Source organism: Mytilus californianus, unplaced genomic scaffold, assembly GCF_021869535.1.
Source record: "Mytilus californianus isolate M0D057914Y unplaced genomic scaffold, xbMytCali1.0.p SCAF_4, whole genome shotgun sequence".
In the NCBI taxonomy this organism is placed as follows: Eukaryota; Metazoa; Mollusca; class Bivalvia; order Mytilida; family Mytilidae; genus Mytilus; species Mytilus californianus.
In genome coordinates, this window is record NW_026262690.1 from 96,652,289 (window position 1) to 96,669,657 (window position 17,369).

The window sequence follows — 17,369 nt, forward strand, 5'->3', positions numbered from 1 at the left end:
GAAAGTGAAATTAACCTTAGACAGCGTGCATGGCTAACCCTATTTAGTTGGGTAAGTTTTCATCATACATTTCTGAACAATTTTCCAGAATTCATAATTATTCCAGATTCAAATAATTCCTTGTTTAGACATTTTTTTAGCATATAATGTGTATCATAATGGTCAACAATATTTTTGTATGCTTATTTGTTAAAACAAGTTTTTTGAGAGAAGTGTTTCATACAACCCAGACCCCATGTTCACCATTTAGTCTGATAGACTAGTCCCACATCTTCTTTTAATCATGTCTTGATTCCAAAGAATAAGTGATCAAGGTTGACGTTTCATTGTCAAGTCCATATCTCAGATACTATAAGCAATATGTCAAATGTATTTGGTGTGTGGATTGATTGTTAAAGGTACATATCTGACTGGCAAGTTTCATCTGACCTTGATCTCATTTTCATGGGTAATTGGTCAATGTTGAAATTCATGGTTATGTTTGTTTCTAAGATCATATAAGCAGTAAGTCAACTATATTCCAAACATGGAATGGTTGTATGGCAGGGTTCATCTGACCTTGACCTCCTTTTCGGTGTATAGTATGAAATTCAATCATGATACTGTAAAACAGGCAAGACATTATAGCATGTGTACTCTTGTTTTTCATTTTTGCCTATTATAGTGAACACTATAATGAAGATAGATAGAGAAACATTAAATAGGAAAAATGATCCACAAAACAAGATCTACAAATAAATTGATATTGCTGAAATCGTTGGTTAACTCTTTATTCTTTATAGGAGTTACCGTATTGTCCTAAAATGACAATTTTTTTTCGATATTTTGTGTTTTGCCTATTATCTTGTAAACTAGAATAGATACATAGAAAATTTGATTATCAAAAATGATTTTTAAGACAAATTTGACCTTGGATGTATTTGCCAATCAGTATCATCAGTGTATACATGTCCCTTTTGGTTGTATAGAGCTAATCAAGTATTCAATTATACACTTTGGCTTTCAATCTATTGGGTTTGGGCGTTCCTAATGAAGGTAAGCGCAGATAAGGTATTCTGTCTGTCCCAACAAATTTATAAAGTGTTATATCATTCACAATATATATCCAAGTGTTACTATACAGACATTATTTATTGAAATGCGCATCAAGTGTAGTCAAAGAAGTGGGGGCATTAAGGCCCGGTTTTGGCCCAAGAAAATAAAATGTTTGACAACTATTTCAAATTGGCACATAATGTTTGGAAATGTATAGGGTCATGAAATATAAATGAAAAACATAAAGATTTTTATCTGATGACGTCACAATTACGTCATGATATGTATCGTTTTCACAAAAATGATGGAAAATACAGAATTTATGCAGTTTTCGGTCGTTATTTACATTGTGGAAACATCAAGCATAGCCAAGAAACAACAAAATAATTTAGGAGAAGCTATGTTATAAATATTGACGTAATCTCACAAAATATAAAGTTGTTTCTTGGATGCGCAGATACTCTTCCAATCTAAAATTTACTTAAAATTTGATGAAAAACAAGGAAAATCAAGAAATTTTACAAAATATGCAAATTTTGTCATGGTTTGTTGCCATGGTAACTCGTTCAATGTGAAATTTGTTTTTATTTTCTGTAAATCTTGTACCTTAGTCTAGTTTGGACAAATTTAAGAATATGTATGATAACTTTTAAATTTGCAGTTATATTTGGGCCAAATAAGGGCCTTATTGCCCCTACTCCTTTGTACCGTTTAATGATATTACTACCACAGAGTCGAGACCTTTGCTGACCAGCCCTGATAAGTACTTCGTTACTGGTATGAATATACGTTTATTTTTCACCTGAAATTTGCTGTTATAAAACTTACAGGAAATCATTCTATCTCCCTGTTGCATAGCTATGATTCTTGTATGGCTTCTTCTTCTTTCAGTACAGTGCAGTCCTCTAATTAAGTGTTATCGCACTATTGCCCATGCTGGATGTGACAACAAATCTGCAAGAAAATATTTACAGGTGCATGTTAAAAACAGTCTGATGGTGAGATTAAGGGATACTTCAGCTCAGTACCCCCTGCTTGAAAGCATATAGTGAGGTACAATCAACCAAAGGTTATGGATGGCTGTTCCATATCCGTATACTGTCTGGAAAGAAGGAATGCCTGTATGTTGATGTTCTGACATATGGTACAAGAAATCATGTTTTGTGTCCTCTAGATACTGATGATGTATTATGTAGCTATTCTGTACATCATTACTGCTTTACATCTGGCTCTCCTCTCAACAAGTGGTTGCCTCTGTAGAGTTTTTAGCATTGATGTTACACTGCTGGTTTCTTGGTAGTCGTTCATTACAAACTGGGCTGATCTTTGTTGCATACTTTCTAGTTTCTGTATGCTAAGGTTGGTTAACGGGTCCCAAACTGAGCATGCATACTCAAGTAATGGTCTAACTAGCGTTGTGTAGCATACAGCTTCTGTTTGTTGTGGACAGTGGTGCAAGTTTCTAAGTTGAATTTGCCATTTTACCTATGCTACTTGTATCTATGTGTGTGTTTCAATTGATGGTTTTATAGTTTATAAGATATCTCATATTGTTTACAAGATTTCTCAAGTTTATAAGATATCTCATATATTTTATAAGATATCTCATATAGTTTATAAGATATCTCATATAATTTATAAGATATCTTATAAAGAAAATTATATGAGATATCTTATAAACTATATAAGATATCTTATAAATCAATAGGAGATATCTTATAAAATTTATTAGATATCTTGAAGTTAGAATAAATAGTAAAACTGCTTGCCATAATGTTGACTTATTTGTAGATCTTGACTTGATGATTCATTTTGGCTTTACAGTTTCTTTTTATCTATTATGGTTTATAAAATACTAAGCAAAAACACGAAACATTGGTAAAAATTGTCATTAAAGAGCAATAACTCCAATAAGGAGTCATCTGATGATTTCAGCCATGTTTTGACTTATTTATAGATCTAATGTCTTGCTAATCATTTTTCCAAAATAAAAACTCTGCATCTATTATAGTTTTCAAAATAATAGACAGAAATGAAAACAAAATTATATATAAGGGCTATAACTCCTATAAGAAGTCGTCTGACAGTTTTGACATAAATGGACATAAATGGACAGTAGGTCAACATTCTCAACATTTTTGTCCCTGTCAGATTTTTCTTTATTCATAAAACATGACCAAGTATTGTCTAACCTTTACATATATTTTGATATTAAATATATGATGAGTTAATATTTTTAATCTAAGTACTTAATGAGTAGTTTTTAGTCATACATCAGCGGTTATATAAATTGTAAGACTTCTTCATGGCTCAGTGAGTTTTGATAGATTGGGTATATGTTTACTCTCTAGGTTTTACTAGTTAGTTTTATGAAAACTCTCTTTTCTTAATGATAATTGGTTAACTAAGTCATATGATAAAGATAAAATAAAAAAACTAAGTCATATGTTTTTTTTTGGAGGGAAATTCTTTTGTTTGGTTAGATTTTGCTTATATTTTGAACTGAATGGTGTTGTGATGTTCCTTGATATAATTTGTATTCATATTTGGTGGACATCTTTGATTTTATCAAATAAGGTCAGTTTTTTCTAATCAATATCTCACATTCCTACTAATATACTGATATGAATGTTAAAGATGATTTTGTATGATTGGTCAAAATAAATGATTTCATAATAAAAGGTGCATATGGAATATTAAAACACATAAACATATATGAAATATTGGTCAAATCAGAAAAACTAATCAACACAGTCAAAAAATCATGTTGTAACTATTTAAGCCAAATTTTATGGATTTCTCAGTTTTAGTGAAAAGAAGCAATAGAAATAACGTTAAGAGTAAATAGATAAAATAGTTTTTGGTATCAAAAATAATATGCATGTTAAGACATATTTTTGTATATACACAAACTGTTCAACAACAATAGTTATGATTATTTTTTATTTACAGATATTGAACCATACTGTTCCAATATTGTACATGATGTAGTACCACATGGGTTCCCAAGTTTTGTGTATACTAGACCTTTGTACCTCATACATGGTAGGTTTTGTATTCTGTTTATATGTGTGTTTTTGTGCTTAACATGTGTCTTAAGCTCGGCTATAATCTATTTTTTATCAAGCTTATTACGTTAGGTTGCTGTATGCTTTGCTTTATGTGTACTTATACAATGTTGTTATAAATTTTAATAGAATGACCTGAAAAATTACTATCAGCAGAATATTTGGTAGAACTTAATACATTGTTGTACGTTAAATATTTAGATGTATATATTATGATGAGTTCAAAATTTCTCATGGTTTCTATTCGTTACACATAATTCCATAAGTCCAAGACATGGAAATTCACAGTTTTCCAGTAGGAAATGTTTGAGTACTTTTGTCATCTGAAATTGTCATCTAAAATGAACAGAGTTATCTTTCTTTGTACTGTTATTTGTATTTGTATTACAGGATGATTGACCTGGGGTGTTTATTTTTGTTATTTCAAAACTACCTAGTTGTCGAGACTGCGACTTTTGTCTCAAAAGGGAGACATAGTGATCCTACATTCCTTCGGCGGTTGCGGCGTCCACAAATATTCACTCTGTGGTTAAAGTTTTTGAAATTTTAATTACTTTCTTAAACTATCCTGGATTTCTACCAAACTTGGACAGAAGCTTGTTTATGATCATAAGATAGTATCCAGAAGTAAATTTTGTAAAAAAAAAAATCATGTTTTTCTGTATTTCACTTATAAATGGACTTAGTTTTTCTGCCAGGAAACATTACATTCACTCTGTGGTTTTAAAAATTTTATTAACTTTCTTTCACTATCCTGGATTTGTACCAAACTTGGACAGAAGCTTGCTTTTGATCAAAAGCTAGTATCTAGAAGGAAATTTTGTAAAAATGTATTTCCTGTTTTTTTCCGTATATTACTTATGAATGGACTTAGTTTTTCTTCCAGTTAACATTACATACAGTCTGCAGTTAAAGTTTTTGAAACATTTATTAGATTCATAAACCATCCTGGATTTTTACCAAACTTGGACAGAAGCTTCTTACAATCAAAAGATAGTATTTAGAGGAAAATTTTTAATATTTATTTCCCCATTTTTGTTGAGCCTGCGACTAACAGCAAAAGTAGGCGAGACACTGGGTTCTGCGAACCCTTATGAATTTTTTTATATAAATATTTTCAAAAATTATGCCTTGTACTTGTTAATCCTTATTCATGTTTTTATGTTTTTCAGGAAATGATTAATAGCGACTGAATCAAATGGAGAATCTTCAGAGTTAAATGCATAGAAAGGAAATATGAAGATAGCCAATGCATGACATGAGGAGAAGCTGAGTTATGAATTTTGAAATTGGTATAAAGGAGATGCTTACATCAGAGAAGATTTAAAGCAAAGTTTACAGGTAGGAGACTTGATTGGTTGATTTTCATCAATTGTCATAAATTAAAGAGATGTGGAGTGATTGCCAATGAGACAATTATCCACCAGAGTCCAAATAATTCATATTTAAATTAAGCAGCTATAGGTTACTATAGCGCTTTCAACAATGAGTCCAACCCATACCATATAGTCTGCTACCTGCCCCGACATTGCTTGTTTACTGTACTGTGGCAAATGTTTCATACATATTCAAGATGATGTAAAAATAATAGGTCACTTAAGCAGCTTTTGCAAACTTTGTAAAAATTGTTGGAGAGGGAGTAACTATCACTGAAAAATAGGATTTGCTGGTGAAGGCCATAAAATTTGCTTGACAATAAACCATCTGCAGATTCTTCAAAGAGTTGTTACACAGTAGACTATTAAATAGAAATAGAAACATTTTTCATTAGTAGTTTCCATCAAAATCTTTTTTTATGTTCAGACTTTTTTTGTTAAAACACATCAATATGCAATCCTATTAGCATTTGCTCATCTGAGACATTTCTATGGAGATTATATAGTCCTGTTCCCTTGTCATGGTTCAATGACTTTGAAACGTTTGTATTGCTATTTTGTTAAAAGTTTGTGTTTTGACTAGTTTAAAGGGATCCACTTATAATAAGTCAATGGTATTTGGTATCAAGTTGTATTAGCATTGGCATTTCTCGTCTCTCTCCACAGAAATTATTTGGCCCTACATCCTGGTATTTTATCTAAATATTGGCATAACATTTTTGCCATCAATATTTTGGTACAAATTAACTTTGTCATAAACCTCCATAGAATTTTTTTTTTAAATTGGACAGAAGCTTTTTCATAAACAAGAGAGAATACCCTAAGCACAGTTAAGACTTTTCTTATTTACTTTATTTTACTGATAAATAGACTCAGGTTTTTGTCAGTCAACTTTAAACTAAATTGCACTGAAAGCAGTAGTTATAGGAAATCCTGGGACACTAAACCCTTTACAATATTTTTATGCCCCACCTAGGGGCTTTATGTTTTTCGGTCTGTGCGCATGTTCCCTATGATATGATCTTTCTAATTTTAATGCCAAAATAGAGTTTTGACCCAAATTTCGAGGTCCACTGACATAGAAATGATAGTGCGAGTGGGCGTGGGGCATCCGTGTACTATGGACACATTCTTGTTTTTAATCTGTACTAAAATTTATAAAATGATAGTTTTTAAGTTTCTAACAATATTTTGGTTTATTTGTATACATGCACATTACTAAATTATAAATGATTATAGATAGCTCCAAACTTGTCAAATTTCTAGTATTTATCTCAAATCTGTTTAAAATGGACATTCTTTACAAAAACTAATGTTGGAAATAATCATAATTGTGAAAAAGTTTTTTGTAGATTCAAATAAATACATTTTATAAATATATCTTATCTAGTGGATTACATATCCAGTGGCGGATCTATAAATTTTCATAAGGGGGGCCCACTGACTGCCTAAGAGGGGCCCCGCTTCAGTCATGCTTCAGTGATTCCCTATATAATCAACCAAATTTTTCCCACAAAATGGGGGGGTGACCCGGGTACCCTTGGCCCCCTTTAAATCTGCCTCTGATATCTGTTTTAGGTTTTAAGTTATCTTATTGTCTTATTGAGCAAAAAAGATATCTTTATCTTAATTGATATCTTATATATTCTTTTGTTTTAAAGATATCTTATAAAGTAAATAAAATATGTCTTATAAGTTAAATGAGATATCTTGTAAAATACTGTTCCCAGTCTAGGCCAAGTGTGTTTAAATTTATTTAACTTTTTTAGTGTAAAGAACATCAAACAGTTAACCAAATTAGGAATATACAATTTTACTGCATTTAAAATCAGAGACAACATCATAACATGAACATTCTCTGTCTGTTTCTTGTTTACTTCGAAATTTTATATTGATGCCGATGAACTGTAAAGTTCAAGGTAATAAAGAATTTGAATTGAATAATATATCTTGCAAAGTAAATAAGATATGTAATATTCTTATGTGATATCTTATTTGATTTAAAATTAAAAAAGATATCTTAAATAGTTAATGAGATATTTTTATATATTTCAGATATCTTATATAACTAATTGAGATATCTTATAAACTGAAAAGATATAATGTACATTGAATAAGATATATTATATAAAGTAAATAATATAACCTTGAAGATATCTTATGAACTATATACAATTATTGTTCTACTGACCTTGAGGAAAATAACCTTTCCTTGATATAATAATTTTGGATATTAACTCTTCATGATGGACATAACTGTATCATTATACTGAACTAAATACAAAGATGAAATTATTTTTTATTAATCTTGAGGCGGCTGCCATATTTTCACTAGCTAGTTGTTATTTTGACATTGAAATGTACACGGATATTCCTGAAGAGTTATTGTGCCTACACGCATATTCCAGGACAGTTATTTTGCATATGTGCATATTAACAAACAGTTATTGTGTCTACATGCAATCTGCTGCGAGAAAAAGGGGTTATTCTCGTAGAAGAAATATAAAACATATACTTTAATATCTTAATTATTTTATTAGTGGTTACTATAGTAAAGTATAATAATACAAGATATCTCATAAAATATACAAAATATCTCAAAAAAATATAAGATATATCAAAGTATTTGTTTAAAAAATATCTTTAAAAAGGTATAAAATATCTTATCAACTATATATGGTATCTAAATGTGTTTAAACAATTTTCTTTTAAAGTAAACAAGGTATCTTATAAAGTGTATAAGCTATTTTGTTGAGTTAAGATCAAATAAGATTTATTACATTGGTTGCAATGAATTACTGTGATTTCCCAGTGAAATAAAACCAATAATTTCACATGTGAAATAAACTCCCATTGGTGGCCTTCGGCTGTTGTCTGCTCTATGGTCGGGTCGTTGTCTCTTTGACACATTCCCCATTTCCATTCTCAATTTTATTATCGATTTCACTCCTCTGAAGTCATTTAACAATAGGTGTTGTCAAGACATCGATGTTGCATCAAAGCAAATTGTGAATTCGATGTAGTAAAAAGAATAACTAATCAAAGAATTCAAATATCGAAAAACATTCAACTCTTGACCGAACAACACTGATAATTAACTCAAGAAGACAAGATATATATATTTAACTCTACAAGATATCTTGAAATTGAATAATATAAAAACAGCCATACATAGGTACAGGGAAATCAACCTTTCCTCCTTCTCATTGAAATTTGAGGCAACAGATATCTATTGTATTGTGTAATTCTTTTATAAAATATTTTTCATTTTGTCTATTTCCTATGTACATACATCATAAACTGAAACAACTGTTATCATGGTTAAAGTTTAATTGTATTCTCAGTTATGAATTGAACAATATAAACATATATAACATAAAGGAAATAGAGCATCGCCGCGAAGCGTCAAATGACATTGAAAAAAACTACAGTTTATTTTTTTACGCCAAATGTGATGCTATCCAAAATTTCTGGGGAGAACACTGACATGTTTAACCTATGTTACCTCCCCTTGGTCCCCTTTTGCATTTATCAGACATTAAGATTTTTATTTTGCAATTTGTTTGATTTAAGGCTGATTAAACTCCAACAAGCACCATACTTTAGATTGTAAATGTTGTTTTTACTTTTCAGTATGTTGAGAAAAGATCATAACAAGCTTTTGGTATGTTGAGAAAAGTTTGTTTGAAGAGGAATCATAGTGGTCAAAATCTTTGAATAAAGTGAATTGTATTAGAAGTGAAGCTTTAACAGACACGAGACAATAATTAATATTTAATTGTTATTTCATAGACTAATGTGAGTAGCATTTGTATGACTTGAATGTCATATTTTTCATATGAAGACATACAAGGCAAAAAATTGGATGTGACAAAAATTTGTTTGCATTTAAAGACTTGAAGAACTTGTACTGTCTTATGTAGAATTCAGGAGAATTTGTTTAAGACAATAAATTCTGTGTATGAAATGAAGAATATGTGTTCATTAAATGAATTATAAAAATGTGTTTTCTATCTTGAATTTATAAAAACAGCATAAAAAATTGATTTTCTTTCTTTTTTTCATGACTCTTATTACAGAATTAATTCTTATATTCTTATTCTTGATAGATGTGCTTCGAGAAATTCCCTACAAGGTGCCTTTTGTTTATTTTTTAGTCTGAAAGTATAATTCAAAGGGTAAACACAGAAAACTACAGTTAACTCTCAGTCATAAAAAGGTAAGGAGATGTGGTAAGATTGTTAATGAGACAACTATCCCTAAAGCCCAAAGATAAAAAGATAATGAATAAATTATAGCTTATCATGGATTTCAATACAAAAGATATTATAGCCATATAACATTCGAATACCATAAGGTACTATTAGTTATAATCGTTTATTGTTAAAGACTGCATTATGACATTTTTAAATCTGGTTTTACTCTATTGGTAAGTTACTGTCGCACTGTGTGTACACAAAAGCCACATCTTCAATCCTTATAACCTTCAAGAATATCAAACCTAGACTTACTTAGTAAATCTGAACTTTTATAGATAAAAATATAATTTCTTAGAACAGGAAACTTAGAATCAAGATTTTTGTGTTATTATTGCAGTAGATTCTCTAGTAGTTATATTTTATTAGTTATTTTCAGTGACTGACATGAAAAACTTGATAACGTTAAATATCAGTAAGCATTGGATACTTGTATACACGTATGGGAAGTTAAGCCGCTCTCTGTGTTTAGGGTTCACAGATGCTATACCTCTGCTCTGGGTATAGTAACGTCCCCACCATACATACCAAGTATCCACGTTTACTGGTAAAAACTGAGAGTGAGGCGGCTCGGTTTGGCTGAGAGTGAGGCGGCTCGGTCTGGCTGAGAGTGAGGCGGCTCAGTCAAAAAAAATTTTCCTGGTACAGACTGAGAGTGAGGTGGCTCAGTCAGCATGTGAAGCTCTGTAACATGCTTTTATTTGTTTTTATCAAATTTTAACTGGGGATGTTTTACTGTTTTTATCAAATTTTAACCTGGGGGAGTTTTACTGTTTTTATCAAATTTTAACCGGGGATATTTTACTGTTTTTATCAAATTTTACTGGGGATGTTTTACTGTTTTTATCAAATTTTACTGTTTTTATCAATTTTTAATGGGATGTTTTACAGTTTTTATCAAATTTTAATGGGATGTTTTACTGTTTTTATCAACTTTAATTGGGGATGTTTTAGCTGTTTTATCAAATTTTAATTGGGGATGTTTTACTGTTTTTATCAAATTTTAACTGGGGATGTTTTACTGTTTTTTATCAAATTTTAACGGGATGTTTTACTGTTTTTATCAAAGTTTAACTGGGGATGTTTTACTGTTTTTATCAAATTTTACTGTTTTTATCAAATTTTAACGGGATGTTTTACTGTTTTATCAAATTTTAACTTGGGATGTTTTACTGTTTTTATCAAATTTTAATGGGATGTTTTACTGTTTTTATCAAATTTTAACTCGGGATGTTTTTATCAAATTTAACCGCGTGAGTTTTATTGTTTTTATCAAATTTTAACGGGGGATATTTTACTGTTTTTATCAAATTTTAATGGGATGTTTTACTGTTTTTATCCAATTTTAACTGGGGATGTTTATTCTGTTTTTTTCAAATTTTAACCGGGGATATTTTACTGTTTTTATCAAATTTTAATGGGATGTTTTACTGTTTTTATCAAATTTTACTGTTTTTATCAAATTTTAACAGGATGTTTTACTGTTTTTATCAAATTTTAACTCGGGATGTTTTACTGTTTTATCCAATTTTAATGGGATGTTTTACTGTTTTTATCCAATTTTAATAGGATGTTTTACTGTTTTTATCCAATTTTACTAGGGATGTTTTACTGCTTTTATCAATTTTTAATGGGATGTTTTACTGTTTTTATCATATTTTAATGGGATGTTTTACTGTTTTTATCAATTTTAATTGGGAATGTTTTAGCTGTTTTATCAGTTTTTAACTGGGGATGTTTTACTGTTTTTATCAAATTTTAATGGGATGTTTTACTGTTTTTATCAAATTTTAACTCGGGATGTTTTAGCTGTTTTATCAAATTTTAATTGGGGATGTTTTACTGTTTTAATCAAATTTTAAAGGGATGTTTTACTGTTTTTATCAAATTTTAACAGGATGTTTTACTGTTTTTATCAAATTTTAACTCGGGATGTTTTACTGTTTTTATCCAATTTTAATGGGATGTTTTACTGTTTTTTTATCCAATTTTACTAGGGATGTTTTACTGTTTTTATCAATTTTTAATGGGATGTTTTACTGTTTTTATCAAATTTTACTGTTTTTATCAAATTTTAACAGGATGTTTTACTGTTTTTATCAAATTTTAACTCGGGATGTTTTACTGTTTTTATCCAATTTTAATGGGATGTTTTACTGTTTTTATCCAATTTTACTAGGGATGTTTTACTGTTTTTATCCAATTTTACTAGGGATGTTTTACTGTTTTTATCAATTTTTAATGGGATGTTTTACTGTTTTTATCAAATTTTAATGGGATGTTTTACTGTTTTTATCAATTTTAATTGGGGATGTTTTAGCTGTTTTATCAAATTTTAACTGGGGATGTTTTACTGTTTTTTATCAAATTTTACTGTTTTTATCACATTTTAACGGGATGTTTTACTGTTTTCATCAAATTTTAATTTGGGAGGTTTTACTGTTTTTATCCAATTTTAATTGGGGATGTTTTACTGTTTTTACTAAATTTTAATTGGGGATGTTTTACTGTTTTTACTAAATTTTAATTGGGGATGTTTTACTGTTTTTATCAAATTTTAACGAGGGGAAATTTTACTGTTTTTATCCAATTTTAACGGGATGTTTTACTGTTTTTATCCAATTTTAGTTGGGGATGTTTTACTGTTTTTATCCAATTTTAGTTGGGGATGTTTTACTATTTTTATCAAATTTTACTGTTTTTACCAAATTTTAATTGGGGATGTTTTAGCTGTTTTTATCAAATTTTAACGGAAAATGTTACTGTTTTTATCAAATTCAAACTGGATGGAGTTTTAATGTTTTTAAACTGGGGATGTTGTATTTTTTAACAAATTTAATTGGTGGATGTTTTAGTGTTTGTATCCAAATTTTAATTGGGGGATGTTGTATTTTTTAACAAATTTAATTGGTGGATGTTTTAGTGTTTGTATCCAAATTTTAATTGGGGGGTGTTTCACTGTTTTATTACAATTTCAAATGGGGTAAATTTATTGTTTTAATTCATTATGTATTACTAGTTTTATATTTTACATTTTTTACAGAATTTTAATTGGAAAGATTTTATTGTTTTATCCAAAATTTAAATAGGATATTTTACCTTTTTATCAAGATTTTAATTACCTTCATTTTAATATTTTTAAAAACTTGGCTGTTTAAGCCATGCCAAAGTCAAATCAGAGACTTTACAACTGGTACTCCGAAAGGAAGAGGCAGGTGTCTTACTGCAGGCATTTGTCTTGGTGAACTAGCACCTTAAAGTCCAGATAACCCACAGGCCAGCTGGCTAGTACAAGCAGACAGGTACTTGTGTACCATTTGGCATTTTTAAACTTTTGGCAATTTTTACTTTAGGACTTTTACCTTTTTCTGTTTTTTTTAAATTGTTTTCAAATATTTTTAACACCTTTCACTTGAATACACATTTTGACTGCATAATGGTTATCCAATGATAATTTCTTTTTGTAAAATTTACATCACACATTTTGGCTTATTGTAACTTTGGCTGTTACCTTAGATTTCAAGAAATGCTAGGATAACCATTTAATATTGAAAATAAAAACTACATCTTCAAAATTGGCTCAATACTAACAAAAATTTCCATGTTTCATGTCAAAAAGTTTTGATCTTTTTTTCAGTGTTGAAATATTTATTCTTCCATGCCCGGTACTTCAGGATTAAAAATCTTTTCATCAGCTAGCAAACTTTACATAGGGGTATCTTAACTCACAGAGTAGACATTTATAGATGGTTATGGTTAGGGAGCTACCATTTGATTTTTAATGGGGGGGGCTAGGATGAAAAATTTTGTCCTGCCTTTTTATTTTTCCCTCTATTCGGTCCTGCCTTTTTATTTTTCACTCTATTCGGTCCTGCCTTTTTATTTTTCACTCTATTCGGTCCTGCCTTTTTATTTTTCACTCTATTCGGTCCTGCCCATTTTTTTAGTTTATCCTGACTTTTTTTTTTACATAAATTGTCATCCTGCCTTTTATTTTTTGTAAAAAATCTCATCCTGCCTTTTTTTTACTCAAAACTGTCCTGCCTATTTTTTCTGCACTGTTGAAGCAAGATTTTTCATTTTCATTAAAACAAGGGACTGATTATTTATTTTCATAACTATATTAATAATATTTGAAAACATACAATTTTTAAATTTATTTTTTATTATAAATAATACATGTACAGTCAAGTCATTAATGTACCATTTAATCAGAATTAATCATCCTCTGCGGAAATGAATCTTCTGAATTCCAAACTGCATATACATGTATTGCATACATACACGGTATTAGAGCTGGGCTGTGACTAGCCTCTTTTAAAAGTATTGCCAAATATATTTATGCCGAGCGGAGCAAGGCAAACAAATTTTGAAGGGTTTTGAAGCCGCTGAAGGCCCAAAGAAACTATAGAACAAATGATGCAAAATCGTGCTTTCTGGGCGTTCCCAGACCCTTTCTTATTCTGAAAACGCAAGTTCTGTTTTAATAATTTTTTGACAATATTTTGGTCTCAAAGCAAAATGTATAGATTCAGCGTAAGACTTAAGTTTTTATGGACAACATCAAAAGACCAATATGAAGAATAAAGTAAAAATGTAATTCACATAGTTAAGTATGTGGCTGCTGGTTTTTTTTTTTTTTTTTTTTTTTTTTGTTGTTTCGGCATGCAGAATTTAAATCTTTTATACCTGTAAATTATATGGGGTTTTATTCAAATTAAGATAAGAGGGGGCTGATTATCAGTGATATAACTATGTCAAGTAATTTTTAATAACACATTTCAATTACAACTTGATGTAGCTCTTAACTGGGATATAATTTAAAGTAGTTAAGTTGTAAAATTAGCTAAAAAGTCTTAAATAAAATAAAACTCATGATCAAGTTGACTACATAAAGGCATTTGCCTCAATGTAGTTACAGCCCTGTAATAAAAGTGAGGTAAGTGTTCCTGAGCCAATATACCTCAAGTTAAATGAAACCGATTTTCAGACATTTCAAGTATATTTAAATAATATTTATACCTTTATTATTAAAAGATTTGGGAAGTGTTTCCCGAAATTTTTTTTTAAAAAAAGATGAATTTTATGAAGAATGTGGTGCCACCTCATACTTTCGAATAGCATTTATAAAATGGCTTAAAGACCTGCCGAGTTATTCATTTTCAATACATTGTAAGTCAGGTTATTTATTTTCGAACTACCACAGAACAAACCATTTATTTTTGTGATTATCAAGGCTGAGTTATTTATTTTCAAAATCCTCCTGCCCCCCCCCCCCCCCCCCCCCCCCCAGAATATCAAATGGTCGTCCCCTTAGTATGGATTAGAGAGGAATGGAGGGAGGGAGAAATAGGAAGAATTGAGAGGATGAGAGTAAACATTTATAGTGTTTGTACAGATGTATGTTCTATAGAGAAAAAAAGGAAGAATTGAGAGGATGGGGGTAAACATTAAAAGTGGTATATAAAGAAGCAAGTTTTGAAGGGGAGTGAAAGAGTGGAAGAATGTTTAATTTCTTTTTAAGGGCTTGATGAACTGGTCGAATGGAAGTGCAGTTTTCTCTTTTTCGTGTAGTTTCTATTTTCTTCAGAAATCTGATAACATTTTAACTTCCGAAATTACTGCTGTCTAAAAATTTACAAGTTAACAGCCTTTTTTGTTACTGATTATGTGCTGCTTTTATATGAACAGTGTAGCACTTCTCAGTGGCTAGATAGGGTTGCAGCTTTTCGTCAAATTTAACAGCATCCTCCAACAGGTCTATATGGAATTTCAGTGATATTCTAGTTAACACTTACACTTTATGATTCATTCTTTCATTCTGAGAAATTTTGCTTTCTAGTCTCTTCAAATGCATGCTAAGCGTCTTTTTACTTGGTCTTAATTCTTCTTTGTGCATCTTTGCTGTCAAGTTTATCATCATATGGGTTTATATCAGTCTTAATTTTTTTTGCAGATGTTTCATGGTCTACTTCCAATAGTAAAATTAAGTCTGTAAGTCGCTAAGACATTCTATTGACATGCATATGGCAAGCCGTTTTTATATTTATTCACTTTCAAGATATCTTATTAAGTTAAATCAGATATCTTTATAAATGAATTGAGATATCGTGATAATTAAATAAGATATCTTATTAAACTGGTAATAAAGATATCTTATTTAACATATAAGATATCTTATTTAGTTTAAAAGATATCTTATTAAGTTTATAAGATATCTTATAAACTATATAAGATATGTTTTATATAGTTTCTTATAAAGATATCTTATAAACTTAATAAGATATCTTATTTAGTTTAAAAGATATCTTATTAAGTTTATAAGATATCTTATAAACTATATAATATATGTTTTATATAGTTTCTTATAAAGATATCTTATAAACTTAATAAGATATCTTTTAAACTAAATAAGATATCTTATTAACTAAATAAGATATCTTCCTTTCTTTTTCAGACTTGAAATAAAGTATCCCTTAATGTTGGAAAAAAGATTGACCAATCATAAAATCAATAGCAATTCAGATCGTGTGTCCTTCACCACTCACTAGACAATAATATATCAATAAAAATAACTTCTGTTTCGCCACCGTTATGTAAAATTAATATTTAATTTCACAATAAAAAGAGAAAATTATCTTTCATTTTGATTCGCATGCACCCATATAATAACCAAAATTTCTAATTTGTTAACAACGGACTATTTGATTTGATTACAACTGATGATACCTGTGGATATTTCAACCCTGATCATCCGCATTATGTCAAAATAATTACTGTGCAATTAAGTTTGATTTCAATACTTGTTTTCTCCATTTTTGTTATCAATTAAGCCTTAAATTTTATTGGCAAACATTTATTCACGGCTGTATTAAAGTGCTTGTTGTTGACATACAAATTACTAAAAAAGGGGGGGAGGGGTATGTGTATTCCACGGAGGTTGTAAATGTGATCATTTCACAATAAACGAAAGAAAACAAAGCAATTCCTTGCTCCCTATCAATATGAATGAAATTTGTTTAATGTGCATCAAGCAGGAAAAATTGCAATGATATGAAAATAACAGTTTACTACCAGCAAAGAAAATTTTAATATTAAAAAGAGTTAATTATAATTGTTTATTGTTTTGTAGAATCTTATCTAATATATGAAATATATATAAGATATCTTATTTAGTTTATCAGATATCTTATTTAATATATAAGATATCTTATTTGATATATTAGATATCTTATTTAATATATAAGATATCTTATTTAATAATTAAGATATCTTATTTAATAATTGAGATTTCTTATTTAATAAATGAGATATCTTATTTAATATATAAGATATCTTATTTAGTTTATCAGATATCTTATTTAATATATAAGATATCTTATTTGATATATTAGATATCTTATTTAAAAATAAAGATATCTTATTTAATATATAAGATATCTTATTTAATAATTAAGATATCTTATTTAATAATTAAGACATCTTATTTAATAATTAAGTTATCTTATTTAATAATTAAGATATCTTATTTAATGAATGAGATATCTTATTTAATATATAAGACATCTTAATTACTGTAAAAGATATCTTAACTACTGTAAAAGATATTTTATTTAAAATGAAATATATCTATA

The 17,369-nt window shown here is 29.1% G+C and overlaps 1 long non-coding RNA gene across 1 annotated transcript; it reads left to right on the top strand.

Moving 5' to 3' along the window:
* Window positions 1-3,992: 3,992 nt before the first annotated feature.
* On the top strand, window positions 3,993-9,440 carry LOC127699046 (uncharacterized). The gene is made up of 3 exons (XR_007981043.1): window positions 3,993-4,080; window positions 5,276-5,444; window positions 9,113-9,440. It is a non-coding gene; the product is annotated as an uncharacterized LOC127699046 (long non-coding RNA).
* Window positions 9,441-17,369: the final 7,929 nt, after the last annotated feature.